Source organism: Myotis nattereri (assembly GCF_964212035.1).
Source record: "Myotis nattereri genome assembly, chromosome: 21".
In the NCBI taxonomy this organism is placed as follows: domain Eukaryota; kingdom Metazoa; phylum Chordata; class Mammalia; order Chiroptera; family Vespertilionidae; genus Myotis; species Myotis nattereri.
In genome coordinates this window covers 12,224,650-12,239,819 of record NC_138097.1, presented here as the reverse complement: position 1 = coordinate 12,239,819, position 15,170 = coordinate 12,224,650, and the positions used below count along the sequence as shown (strand labels likewise).

General features: G+C 47.0%; 1 long non-coding RNA gene across 1 annotated transcript in view; it reads right to left on the bottom strand.

Moving 5' to 3' along the window:
• The window catches only part of LOC308535748, a 1,003,266-nt gene that overhangs the window by 156,313 nt on the left and 831,783 nt on the right, over positions 1–15,170 (bottom strand). Inside the window, exons 8-9 of the long non-coding RNA XR_013997295.1 lie at positions 13,385–13,601; positions 12,649–12,798 (exon numbers count right to left, since the gene is read on the bottom strand). This is a non-coding gene — a long non-coding RNA (uncharacterized lncRNA). The remainder of the gene's footprint in view (positions 1–12,648; positions 12,799–13,384; positions 13,602–15,170) is intronic.

Below are 15,170 nucleotides of genomic sequence, written 5' to 3'. Positions count from 1 at the left end.
AGACAACTAAATCAAGACATTTTCAATGTCGGACAAAATGACTGTGTTTTAGAAAGAACCCAGAGGTTGAGAGAAATTGGACAGCTTTTGTGCTCCGTGTAATACCTTTGTTAAAAGAGTTCAGACGGGAAAAGGGAATCTTTCAGAAATGTATCAGCATACTTGTGAATATCATTTAAAATCTCGGGAGAGCTTATGGAACCGCAGATCGGACGGAGTCATGGGGGGTGGGGGGGGGCGGGATTTGGGCTGGAGCGGAGTTGCATTTGGGGACCCCAGCCCAGGGCAAGCACGTGGGCCCGTGGAAGAATTGGGGGTGGCCTCATGGTGCGTGGGAGGTTCGCAGGGCCGAGGGACTTCAAAAGGAGGTCAGGGAGGCCTTTGAAAGAACCCGGGCAGCTGTTCGGCCTGCAAACCTTTCTCAAATTAAGATTTTTTTTTATTCCTTCCTGAGCGTGTCTTGGCCATTACCGTTCCTTTTATCCAGGAGAAAAATTAGCAAAGGTATTTTTGAAGAGCCCCAGAGGCATACCAATCGCTGGGCTGAGACACAGGAAAGAGTGTGCAGAAGATAATGTAGAATTTTCTTCCCCTTACTGCATTCCCTCCCCCACTAACCCCCAGAATTAAGTACTGTTCACCCATTTTGAATAAGCAATTAATTCCTTTTTTAAAATCCTCACACAAGCATATTTTTCCATTGCTTTTAAAAATATTAATTAATTAATTTATTTATTTAGTTTTATTGATTTCAGAGAGGAAGGGAGAGGGACAGAGAAATAGAAACATCAATGATGAGAGAGATTCATGGATTGGCTGCCTGGAGTCTGCAACCCGGGCATGTGCCCCTGGCTGGAATCGAACCCAGGACCCTTCAGTCCGCAGGCCGACGCTCTATCCACTGAGCCAAACCAGCTGGGGCAAGTAGAGCAATTTTTAGGGGATTGTAAAAGCCAAGTGGGCAGGCGGGCCACGCCCAGCTGAGCGGCACTGCCCCACTGTCTTGTCACTTTAGGCTCCTGTCCCTGGTTTTATCTGCTTTTGACCAACCTGGCTAGTTAGCTGCACGTATGGACAGGCAACAGGGAGAGACATACTAAGCCCGGCCGGCGTGGCTCAGTGGTTGAGCATCGGCTTATGAACCAGGAGGTCACGGTTCAATTCCCGGTCAGGGCACATGCCCGGGTTGTGGGCTCGATCCCCAGGGTGGGGGGTGCAGGAGGCAACCAATCGATGATTCTCTCTCATCATTGATGTTTTTATCTCTCTCTCCTGCTCCCTTTCTCTCTGAAGTCAATAAAATACATTTTAAAAAAAGACATATTAACAAGGAGTGGGGAAGTGAACAAATAGCAATGCTTCATTTAGACCAGTGGTTCCCCGCGTGGAGCACACGCCCACAGGGGGGCAATGTGATGTTTAAGGGGGGCAATTCGAGAGTGAGTTATTAACAGTGATTTTTTTGCATTTCTTCCGGTTCTAGGGGCCTCCTAGACAGTCTATAAATATATATTGTGACATCTGTACGCATTTCAGTTCTCTATTCTACGTTTTGAAGCTTTATTTGCTATTTTTTCCTATCACTTCCTACTATTATTATTTTAAACAATTTCGTAGTGATTCCTTCCTCAGTCCTTCCACTGTCCTTTCATCCTTTTATCTTTCTCTCTCATGGGTGCCATGTCCTTTGGAAGCTTGTTGAGACCAAGTTCACGGCCTTTGAGGCTTCCTCCACATGACTAGGAGCTCAGTTTTTGAATAATAAGAATTACAGGTGTGTATGTGTGTGTGTGTGGGGGGGGGCATCAGGATGTTACAGATGCTTAGGTGGGGCGTGGCCAAAGGAAGGCTGGGGACCACTGCTGTAGACCAAGTACAGTGACCCAGACACACCCGATCGCCTCGCAAAGATCTCGACCAACCTGCCCTGGGACGCGTTTGCTGGTGGCACCGATAAGGCTGACCCGACAAGACGGAGGCCAAATCACAGAGCGGGATTCCCTGTGCAGCTAAGCCGACGCCCCGGCTCTGGAATAACCAGGCAGGCGGTCATGGGGCTGCTCTCAAAGGGTCCCCTACAAAGCGCAGGCCAGCCCTTCCCCGTCCATGTGGGCCGGGTACCCCGGGAGCTGGCGAAAATCAGAAAATAATGACATCAACATGACCGTGCTTAAGCCCCTGGCGGGCTCCCGGCTGCGTGGCCTGGGACAACAGAGGGAGAATAAAGACGCCTTCTCGGCGGCCCCAGCTCTGATCAGCGGCGCGGTGAGACCCAGGGAAGGTGTGACAAGGCCCGCACTTCCACAGGCACCAGGTTAATCTCTCAATTGGGGGAGACGCGACAGACAACGGCAAGGGGGCCCTAGCCGGGGACAGAGGCGACCAGTGACAATCGCTCGGTGTTTAACCCTTGGCTAATAGAGACCACGTTGCCTTCCCATCGGCTTCATCTTCTCGGGATGGGTGGGCAGGGAGCCCGAACACCAGTCAGCCAGTGGACATCCTCTCTGATATTCCCATTCCTACGGACTGCTGAGACTCACGGCTGAGGGAGGGGGAAAAACTCGAACCGTGTAGATGGAAAGTGACAGGCCTGTCTTAAAAGAAACACTGATGGAATTTATTCCGGCCCGGGATCTTTAGAAAGTGGCTTAAGCTCTCTGCTTTTAGCTTCCTTGCTTGGAGAATAGGTTAGAATGCAGAGGGCTGGGAGTGAAGGCGGCCGCACGCACAGATACCCACCGAGAAATTTCTTTTACAAACACAGGGAGCTGTCTGCGTGCTATTTATTATAGGAAACGCAAATGGCTGCTTGCACACGCATATAGGTGATTGTGTGCGTGCGTGTGTGTGTGTGTGTGTGTGTGCAGGAGGGAAGTCATGGGGGTAGGAAGCGAAGAAATACGTGAACTAAAATCTTGCAAGAAAGCAGTGAATAGAACTGGAATTTCTCAGGTGCAAGGACTGCGTTTTTAGCACGTTTTTCTGTTAATCTGTTTTGTATTTGTTTTATGATTTCCTGCCCCATCTCTTTCTACCTACATATTTTTTACTTCCCTGATTAAATATGCTGACACAGAAGTTTGTAAATTTAAAATATATGAATTTATTGATTTCAGAGAGGAAGGGAGAGGGAGAGGGAGACAGAAACATCAATGATGAGAGAGAACCATTGATGGGCTGCCTCCTGCACGCCCCACACTGGGGATCGAGCCCGAAACCCAGGCATGTGCCCTTGACCAACTGGGAGTCGAACTGTGACCTCCTGGTTCCTAGGTCGACGCTCAACCACTGAGCCACGCCCACTGGGCAAGCAAAGCACTATTACATCCCAACCCAGTTCTGTCATTTTCATGAATTCCTTCTGAACAAAAACACATATTTTTTTGTTGGGGATTTTTCACATTTTGGTTGCATGTTGCAAAACCCCCTGTACCAAGGCCAGTTCGCTAGTAAAATTAAATTACACGCGCATTCAGCATTTGGCAAGTTTACTCAAGATGGAAGTTAGCTGCAGGCCGTGAGAGTTTTGAAAACTCCAAAGCGAAAAGAATCGAACTCCAGGAATCATAAGAGTCAACAGAATAGGAAAGTAACCTAGAAAGAATACCTCTTGCTTTGAACCAAAAAAATCAGGGCTCATCTGTTTGGATGGTTTCCATTAAAGCACCTGATAGTAGATGGAAATGTCTCAGGTTAGATCAAAGGGAGGGAAAAGTGGGCAGAAAAACTAGGACGTGGAGAATGAGACATAAAATTACTGCTTTTAGAGGCTGACAGGCAAACACATAAAAATTCAAGGTTTGTTAAAATTATAATGTGAAGCAAGAAAGATTAACCTTTAGACAATTCGCCTGAAGATTTAAGAAGGGACAACACATTGCAATGAAATGGTAGAAATATCCCCCCTTAATAAACAGTGACCTGGCCCTGACTGGTTTGGCTCAGTGAATAGAGTGTTGGCTTGTGGACTGAATGGTCCTGGGTTCGATTCCGCTCAAAGGCACATGTGTGGGTTGCAGGCTCGATCCCCAGTGGAGGGTGTACAGGAGGCAGTCGACCAATGATTCTCTCTCATCATGGATGTTTCTCTCTCTCCCTTTCCCTTCCTCTCTGAAATCAATAAAAATATATTTTAAAAAACCTGAAAAACAGAAAAATAAACAAATAAAATAAATAGTGACCTGGTGACAGTATAAAAAACCCCCAAAGGTCCCATTTCTGCAATCTTTGGCCAAATCTCCTATTGGAGAAAACACTGACATTGGTAACTATAGAATCAGATTTTGGGGGCAGAAATCTAAGGTTCAACACAGGTTAGCTCTAATCCAGGATTAGTCGATGAATGAATTATCATACGACTTGAGAGAAACCTATGTTATTTCATGTGGAACCGTCACTCCACAGATGTCCCATGAGGCCCTTCCATCGCACATGACAATCACCCCGAATTCGCACGCGCTTTGTATGACGAAGAACGTAACACGAATCTCATACGTTAACACATCCTTTCCTGGCTCTCTCCCGGCTCCTTCCCCACGGCTTTCATTTGCCAACGTGTTTCCTACGGCTGGTGGAGCCCAGCAATGCCTGAGCCAGGCAAATAAGTCAGTTTCTGAAATAAACATGTGGGAAATTCACACAAAACAACAAGGTGGTGTTGAGAAAGAGGGAGGCCTCATGGCATCCAGAGAAGCGGGTGGGGTCCTAGTTAGCAAGCTGAACTCACTCCAAGCCATCCTGGCCTGGAAACTTCCCAAATATGTTTCATCCCGAAGCCAGCGGTGGAACGTACATCGCAAGCATCCGATGTGATTATCTCGGCACTTCAAGCTACCAGCTTTTAAGTCTGAGTGGGAGGAGGGGATTGATATCCAACAATGCTGGCAGTCACGCATCCCGTGGGATTAATTCTGATTCCAGATGCAAACTTAAAACGTTAGCTGAGGTTTTGTTGCCATTCATTGCTTCTTCCCTGGGATACTTATTAAAAGGGAGGTCTGTGGTCAGGGTCTGCGTGCGAGGAACCAAAGAAATGTGATCACTCTATCTGCTGATACCTAAGTGGTAGGAGTTCTGCGTCGTTAACTAAACAAAGGGGTGGGATTAGAAAGTGGATCACAAGGGAATTAACATTTATTGAGCCTCTCTACTATGTTTTAGAAACGTTATGTTTATTATCTATGATCCTCACAGCAGTATGTATTTATTTTAAATATATTTTTTATTGATGTCAGAGAGGAAGGGAGAGAGGGGGGGGGGGAGAGAGAGAGAGAGAGAGAGAGAGAGAGAGAGAGAGAGAGAGAGAAGCATCCATGATGAGAGAGAATCGTGGATCGGCTGCCTCCTGCACACCCTCTACTGAGGATCAAGCCCGCATCCCGGGCATGTGCCCTGACCGGGAATCGAACCGTAACCTCATTCATAGGTCGACACTCAAGCACTGAGCGATGCTGGCCGGGTGTCACAGTGGTATTTACATCTGGGCACTGGCATCCCATTTAGAGATGCAGAAACAGACACTTACAAAAGTGAGGTCACTTCCTGGAGATCAGAGCTCTGGTGGGGTGGTTGGCAGGCACATGTGACTTAGATTCCTTTTCACCATTAATGTATTATCTATTAAGAAATTACTGGGGCCCTAATTGGTTGGCTCAGTGGATAGAGTGTCAGCCTGTGGACTGGGGGGTCCTGGGTTCAATTCCGGTCAAGGGCATGTACCTTGGTTGAGGGCACATCCCCAGTAGGGGGTGTGCAGGAGGCAGCTGATCAATGTTTCTCTCTTGTCGATGTTTCTAACTCTCTATCCCTCTCCCTTCCTCTCTGTAAAGAATCAATAAAATATGTTAAAAAAAAAAATAAGCTACTGGAGTTACTCTTCGATTTCTGGGAAATGCACACTTTCTTTTCTGCTACTAAGATGATCAAGACTTGAGTTTATCTTCCTAACTGAACCGACTGACTTTCTATACCCCAAAGCTTCCTTCCATTGCCATTGTCTTACACCGGTAAACTTGTGTCCCCCGGAACATCAATAATGCCTCCCCTGAAATGCATTTCTAGAGTTTGGACCAAAATAAAGGCTCAGAGAGCTTCTCAAAGGCCAGCGAATTGGACCTCAAATAAAGCATCTTGTCTAGCGTCCCCATAATGACCTACAGATGATAAGAAGTTGAAATACTTCATCCTTCGCTTTTCCATGTTGGAAAAACACAACTTTCATCATGTTAAAAAGGAAAAGTAGGAAGAAAAATAAAAAAAACCCCAAAGATACTGTTTTTATTTATTGTTTTGCATTTGAAACCATCATTTTTGCAAAATTTTCTTTTCTTTGGAAGGGAACTTTTAAAAAAAATCCTCACTCAAGGATATTTTTTCCATTGATTTTTTTTTATTTTTTAATTTTTTTAGCGAGAGTGGAAGGGAGAGGGAGACAGAGAGAAACAGAGAGAGACACATCGATTGGTTGCCTCCTGCATGCCCCCAACCAGGGCCTGGGACCCTGCAACCCAGGTATGTGCCCTTGACCGGATGGAACCTGGGACCCTTTAGTCTGTAGGCTGATGCTCTATCCACTGAGCCAAATCGGCTAGGACTGGAAGAAAACATTTTGAGGATACATCCCTGGTCTTGAAAGGATCTGGAAACATAATGAAAAGAGTCCAACCAAGGACACTCAGAAGAGAAAACATCTCTCTGTTCATCCACATCCATTGGAAAGATTCCATAGCAACCTGTGCTGGCCCCGGGGAGGCCGCCCGTGAGAGGCCACCACCTCAGCCTCCAGGGCTGTCTCACCTCCACGCTTTGCAGCCCAGAAGCCTGCGCGCCCGCTCTGGGCTGGGCTAAGTCTGCAGATGGCTTTTCTTGTTTGTTTGTTTGTTTGCTTGTTTATGTATTTAATCCTCCCCCGAGGACATTTGTCCATTGATTTTTCGAGAGAGTGGAAGAGAGAGGGAAAGACAGAGAGAAACATGGATGTGAGAAAAACGCATTGATTGGTTGCCTCCTGCACATGCCCTACCAGGGCCCTAGCCAGGGAGGAGCCTGGAGCCCAGGAACGTGCCCTTTTGACTGGAATGGAACCTGGGACCCTCGGGTCTGTAGGCCGACACTCTATCCACTGAGCCACACCAGCCAGGGCTGCAGATAGCTTTTTGGAAGTGTGCACCTGTCCATTAGGAATGGCAAGGAGACTCCCAACTCGTTTTTCATTGGCTCCTGGGTAGTAGTGGATGCTAATGACTTTGGAGTGTTTTGTCTTTGACAATAAGCCGGAATCTTGACTATGCAATGACTGCAACCACATAAATGGCTATTTGGAATGAATCTGAATATATTCACTCGTGTCTATAAACATGGCTTCCCTGCACTTTCCCCATCCAGTGGGGTGGTTGACATTCTACCCATTTTCAGTGAGCACATCTGAATGAAACAGCGGAATGTAATATGTTCCGCATTCGCATCAGCTATTGGCAAAGCCCAGGGATTAAAAGTTAATTCCGTTCTCTTAATTCAGGGGACGTAGAAATGGCATGACTGGTACAGCCAGCTCCTCTTTTTTTAACTGTCCTTTCCTGCTGCCTTCTCACTCATTCGTGGTGGTTCCCATGCTACCTGCATAGTAAAAGCCTGGAGTTAATTTACGAAGATTTTACACGAGTGCAAATGAAAGAAAGGAAAGTGCTAAACAAGGCAATTAGCACTCCGTGTAGTGCACGCCCAAAATAAATGCAGGCAATTTGCAATTTGGCAAATGGCACCCTATCCTGCTCCAACTCACTCATGCCTACGGGGGTGGCGTGGTTCATTGGGGGGTGAGGGGTGTTTATATATATTCTGCTACTGAGGCCCAGCCCATTCTGTCTCCTAGCCACAGATGCGACACCTCCTGAGGATTCGGAGTGTTTCTTGCAGAAAAATGCCCAACTATTATGCTTTCGGATAAATTGCCTAAGAAGAATGCCTGTGACTATGGGGCCTCGGTGGCTAGCTTTGGAAGATGGGTGTGTGGACGTGTGTGTAGAGGATGGCCTGCAAACCTGGAGTCATGGTGTGTGGCTCATTTGTGGCTCTTAAAGCATGGATCTCACACCCTGGCCGGATAGCTCAGTTGGTTAGAGTGTCGTCCCGATATGCCAAGGTTGTGGGTTCTATCCCCAGTCAGGGCACATACAAGAAACAACCAATGAACATGTAACTAAGTGGAACAACACATTGATGTCTCTCTCTCTCTCTCTCTCTCTCTCTCTCTCTCTCTCTCAAATCAATAAAAATAAAGCATGCATCTCTACTTGAGATCCCTTGGAACTGTTCACTTGAAGTACAACTGACTCTTTCTTTTTATTTTTTATATATTTGTATTGATTTCAGAGAGGAAGAGAGAGAGAGAGAGAGAGATAGAAACATCAATGATGAGAGAGTCATTGATCGGGTGCCTCCTGCACGCCCCCTACTGGGGATTGAGCCCGCAACCCGAGCATGTGCACTTGATTGGAATCAAACCCGGGACCCTTCAGTCTACAGGCCAATGCTCTATCCACTGAGCCAAACCGGCTAGGGCCAACTGACTGTTTCTTAATTGACAGGAAGGTTTTTTCCAAGCCTTTCATATTTATTCTTGTAAGGCTCTTATTAGTGAACAATAATAGATGTTGTTAATGCAGAATCACAACCAACATTAATCTTTAAGATGTTAGAGTGATGATGGTTAAATGTGTCTCTTATGGCTTTGAACTTGACAAAACAGTTCAAAGACAGAAAGATGGGCCCAACTTGGGAGAATGGGGCCTGAAGCCCAGCCTCTCATTCTTTGGGGTTTACTGGGAAGATCAAGTTCACTTTCATGTGTTACCATCATCTGGAATTTGGATTTCTGTTGGAAAGGAGATATGACACATTGACATCTGGGGGAAAAAATGGACATCCTTGTGTTTTTGCTTATTTCTGAGCCTAGAGAGTTTCACTCAGTGATTAAAAAAAGAAGAAGAAGAAAAGAAAAGAAAAGAAAGAAAGACAAGCCAGGTAAAAGCATTCTTTTGTGCCCTCTAGCTGCTAGAAGCACACATGGAAAATCAAAGTCTCTGATGATTAAATTCACCGAATCTGACTTGGGGCGGGGGTGGGGGGGTCGCTAAAGTCCTTTTTTCTTTATAAAAGAGATACCTCAATTAATAAAAGTTTACCTCCTTGAATCAATTGGATTTCCATGTTCACAAGACAAGGCAGAGTAAGAATCCAGTCATAATTAGGCTGGAATGTAACTTCTCTGATGCAGTGTGACGCACGCATTGTTGGACTACATGTTAATCGATTCCTCAAGGAAGGCGAGGAGATTGGATTGCTGGTTTTAGGAACACTGGGGTGGCTTCTAGAACTGATGACAGGGCTCCTATGCATACAGATGTTTATGAAAATAAGAGTGGGGTGTATATTTCATTTCTAGGTAACCCTCTGTCGTTCTGGGCCTGACAATATCATCAAAATCAGTCCGTCAGAAAATGTTGACTGTGGGGTACCAATCCTGATAGCAGCTTGGGTTACCACCCTTTAAATCTAGGCCAGTGATGGCGAACCTTTTGAGCTCGGTGTGTCAGCATTTTGAAAAACCCTAACTTAACTCTGGTGCCGTGTCACATATAGAAATTTTTTGATCTTTGCAACCATAGTAAAACAAAGACTTATATTTTTGATATTGATTTTATATATTTAAATGCCATTTAACAAAGAAAAATCAACCAAAAAAATGAGTTTGTGTGTCACCTCTGACACATGTCATAGGTTCGCCATCACTGATCTAGGCTGTAGCCCAGATTTTATTTTTTCAAATCTAGAAATCAGCACCCCACGGGGGGAATCAATGGCTTACTGATGAGGCCGCACAGTAGAGTCCCTGATGCCCAATTTATTGCGCATTTCACTTCCGGGGAGGAAAAGCCTCGCAGCCTGGGCCATGGAGGCTGCCAGAATCGCGAAAAGGCAAGAGAGAAATTGTTTGAAGTTTGCAGAATTACTAGTGTTTTCTGAAAAATCTCTCCAGGCTTCCAAAGAAAACGGTTTTCAAGGGTTGTTCAGTGTGCGGTGGAGAGCCTGGGCTGGGGAGGGGGTTGGGCTGTTTAAGGAGTCAAGGCAAATATTATCTGAGGACATTTTCCCCCAGTGAAGTGGACACACGCTCAGAGGGATCCCCGATCGAGGGCAGAGTTCACCCCAAAGCGCTCAGTCTCAACAGATGTCCTCAGAGACCCCGAGTCGCTCTGGTGGCGTGGAGAGACCAAGAAACCCGGCTCCATCCACTTAGGCCGCGGAGTCCAAAGATACAGGTCAGGGGCGCCGGCATCTGAGTCCACAGCCCTGCCCATGTGGCCACTGACAGACAGGAACTAATTAAGGGCTGGTTGCCCTTCTCGGCGAAACCTCAAAGATGAACGGTGCTGAATTATTAAAAACAACACACACACACCAAATACCAAAAAAATGAAAGAAAGAAAGAAAAAATCCCCCCACCCCCCACCCCAGCGGTGTGCCAGATGAAAAGGGAAGGAGCCATCAGATCCCACGGAACTGGCTCTCTCGGATGAGAGTGTCCCCAGGTCCCCAGATTCCTTTGTTGTGATGACAATTTTTCTTCCTCCGAAGGAAGGCAGCAGCCAAGTGCGGCGCGCGTGCGAGCAGCCTGTCTTGCGTTACCTTTGTCTGCCGAGCTCAGCTGGGATTTAATTGGTCGGCAATAGGAGGGAGGTCTCCTTGGAGGGAAGGAATATTGACTGTTTATGTTGAAATGTCACCGTGACAAGAGAGCCTACAGGAAGCAGGAGCGCCCGGCGTGAGAGCCGCCGACACAAAGGCGGCACCGGCGCGGGCGGCATTCAGACGCGGGGACTCAAAGGGATGAAACGGACCAGGCCCGCGTGTGTGGGAATTTCCAGCCACCGCTGACAGGTGAAAAAGTCATCATTTCACCGGGCCGACTCCCGCAGGATCCTGCGGGTCCCCTAAGGCAGTGGTTCTCAACCTTCTGGCCCTTTCAATACAGTTCCTCATGTGATGACCCAATCATAACATTATTTTCGTGGCTACTTCATCACTGTAATGTTGCTACTGTTATGAATCGTCATGTAAATATCTGATATGCAGGATGGTCTTAGGCGACCCCCTGTGAAAGGGTCGTTCGACCACCAGAGGGGTCGCGACCCACAGGTTGAGAACCGCTGCCCTAAGGTGACAAGCAGGCCCTGACTGGTGTAGAAACGTTTTAACGGAGACGCCTTCCCTGTCTCTTAAGGAATGATTTTCGGGAAATGGGGCTAACCCCACAGTTAAGAATTCTGTGGATTCTAAGCCTCAGAAAAGGAAAATACAAAACAAAACAAAACAAAACACAGCAACACACCAAAAAAAACAACACGGACAAAACAACCAGAAACCAGAAGAGCAACTTTATAAGGTGAGCCCTCTCCTCAAATACCCAGCTTCTGCATTTTCTTTGTATTGATTTCAGAGAGGAAGGGAGAGGGAGAGAGAGACAAACATCAATGACGAGAGAGAATCCCTGATTGGCTGCCTCCTGCACGCCCCCTACTGGGGATCGAGCCCACACCTGGACACGTGTCCTGGCTGGAATTGAACCTGGGACCCTTCAGTCCGCTGGCCGACGCTCTATCCACTGAGCCACGCCGGCGAGGGCCCAGGGTTCTGCATTTTTAAACAAACCGGCTGCATGGGGCAGTTTTGGGTCCCGGTAATGAGAGATGTTGGGGGCACCACGAAAGGCACATAGGGTCTGATCATTAGGTTTGATGGGTTGAAAACATGGTGGTTTAATAACCTGAGACGTTATTGCGGGCCTGTCTTTGTGATTTGAGGGTGGCTTGAGCTGAGAGCTGGGGCAGTGGGGGGCTTTATTTCCCGCCCCCCTGCCCCCCCCCCCCACACCCGCAGTGGATTTTGCGTCATTGAGTAGAATTTTCCATTCTTATATTTCCAAATAATGACCCGCCGGATGAGTAATATGAGAGAGAGAGAGAGACGGCGAACAGAACGTCTAAATGATGCCAATGCGTAGGAAGCACTCACACTGCCCAGCTTTTAAACCAGGGGGAGGGGGGCCTCTCTCTGGCTCCCCACTTTGGGCTTCATGACCATTTTTTGGCATATTACTGATAGCCACAATATTGTATTTCTTGCCTCTATATTGTGTACTCAAAGGGGCAGGAAACAAAGACATAACTATGTGTCCACTGAGTCACATTCATGGGAAAACGAAGAAGATGGGAGAAGCCAGATCGACACAAAACTTGAGTTGCTGGGCCCATGAATAGGCAGTTGCGTTTACAGCGTGGCTTTGCTGCTCACGGAGCGGAAGTTCACATACTTGACCTTGACCATCACTGGGACCCCCGTCGCCTCACATTTCTGGGGCAGCGGCTCATTCATTACCTTTTCCTCTGGATCGCTCCCAAACGCAGAAAGTGGTCCCTGTGTTATGGCCCAACCACGCAATGATGGTGTGTGTGTGTGTGTGTGTGTGTGTGTGTGTGTGTTTGTGTGTGTGGGTGTGGGTGTGTTTTAAGCCCAGTCAATAGAAAGATGACTTCTGGAGTCACACCCCGTGTCACGCTTGAGCCCTAACCTGTGACGCTCACCTACCTCGAACCCACAAGCCGAGGCGGCATCCATCCCGCGAAGAGCGGCTGATGCCTCATTTGCAAGAGCCGGTTCGCCTGGGAAAAGGCCGGCTTCCCGTTCGCATCCGGCGAGATTGAGACGTCTCGGGGCTGCCCGTGACATTTAGGGAACCTACCAGATGAGAAAGGAAGTCATTACAGCCCTGGCTCACCTGCGAAGGAGATGTCAGGAAAGGAGGCAGCGCAATGAAACCCTGTCAAGTCGTGAGGGCCGGGAAGGTAACCCTGCCATCGCAGATGGGGCCGGGGAATGGGCCAGCCTCCCATCGTCGCTGACACGGGGGGAGCCACCTGTGTCAAAGGTGTCCCCTGCCGGAAACGTTCAGGTGTTGCTAAATTCATTAATGTGTCACTTTGAGAAGACGTGATGTCACTCCGGTTGTCTGCAGGGATGCAAACGGGCGGCTGTCAACACGCTATCATCTTAATTCCGTTTGCTCTGCACCTGGTCCCGCCATCTGCAGGGGTTAAGGGCCGTGGCCGTGGCTGCTTAAAAGGTTACTAATATCTGACATATATCATTTTAATCGGCCTTTTCATCACCACTCCCTCCCACCAAAAAAATAAAATACAAAAAAAGGGTAAGTCAACACTCCTTGTGTTGCTTGCCTGATTTTTGCAAATGAGAGGAGTATAGAGGGGCAGGGATCTATTCTGTTCTTGCATTTGTGTTTATTATTAAAGATAAATGTACTTACTTTTCTTTATAAGATTATGTGCCTCTGTGGGTGCATATCAGGGCAGGAATCTGACATCGAAAACTACAGACTCCGGCCAGCTCTCTCCTTCTTCGTTTATGAACATTTTCTTCAAATTTTATTTCAATCATTTGTTTCTTTTACTTTCTTTTCTTTTTTTTTAAATGCGAGGGACTTCGTAATGGGTGTCTTGATAAACGGGATGCAAATGCTTGCCCTGTATTTGACATGACAAAGAATATTCATTTAGCAACTTGTACCAGAAAGGATGGAGGTGGTTATAGTAGAGAAAGCAAAAATATAAAACAGAATACACCGTTTTGTGAATAAAACAAATCCCATTTTATAGTGGCACGTCATCAGAAGATAAAAATTCTTTTTTTAAAGATATGTGTCGGAGATGATGGTTTTAAAGACAGATCACATCGTAACAATTCATTTTTGTTCATTTTCAGATATTAAACCGGTCTAAGCAAATTTCAATTCAATACAGATTATTTTATAAAAGTGAAACCAGCAATTTTCACACCCTGGTTCAAGGCAATGTTTATTGGCTTAATTTGGTTTTCAAAGGACCAGGTGGAGTTTTTTGCAACATTTTCCCTAGAACAAAACCTTTATAGTCACACTAGAGGCCAGATGCACAAAATTCGTGCAAGAGTAGGCCTTCCTTCCAACCAAACAAAAACAAAATAAACAAATAAAAACCAAACAAAAAATCCCACCACTTTGTATTATTTCCAAAGGAGTGAAGCAGGTAATATGTACCTTTTAAAAAAGATTTGCCCTGATTTCAGAGAGGGAGGGAGAGAAAGAGGGAGAGAGTAACATCAATGATGAGGATCATTGATCGGCTGCCTCCTGTACCCTCCCCACTGGGGACCCAGCCCACAACCCAGGCATGTGCCCTTGACCGGAATTGAACCTGGGACCATTCAGTCCGCAGGCCGACGCTCTATCCACTGAGCCAAGCTGGCTAGGGCCAGGTACTATTGACTATTGACAGTGCATTCTCTGATCCCCCCTTCTCTCTCCTAAGTCACCTCTCAGACTTGGCCCAGGCAGGGAGCAGTTCTCTGGAAAGCTGTGGAGTGTAACCAGGGACCCTCACCCCGTTTTCTAAAAGAATGTTCACTGAATGGGGGCTCATGGGATCGAATTCAAGTCCTACTTACCCCATACTCTATAATAGTGACCCATTTCCATTCTTTTTTTTTAAAAAAAGTATATTGTTATTGATGTCAGAGAGGAAGGGAGAAGGAGAGAGCTATAGAAACATTAATGATGAGAGAAAATCATTGATCGGCTGCCTCCTGCACGCCCCACACTGGGGATTGAGCCAGCAACCCTGGGCATGTGCCCTGACCGGGAATCGAACCGTGACCTCCTGGTTCCATGGTCGGCAAGTCGCGGCTTGCGAGCCAAATGCGGCTCTTTGACCCATTCAGTGTGGCTCTTCCACAAAATACCACATGTGGGCACACACGTACAGTGCGATTGAAACTTTGTGGCCCATGTGCAGAAGTCAGTATTTTGTGGGAAAGCCGGTATTTTGTGGAAGAGCCACACTCAAGGGGCCAAAGAGCCGCATGTGGCTTGCAAGCTGCAGTTTGCCGACCACTGTCCTGGTTCATAGGTCGATGCTCAACTACTGAGCCATGCTGTCTGGCCCCTTTCCACTCTTATTCAATGGGTGGGGGCGACCAGTTTCTGTTTACATGTTTCTATAATGTGCAGCCACTTGGCAGGGTGTTTTGGGGGGAGCAGTGGCGGGAAGCCACAGAGG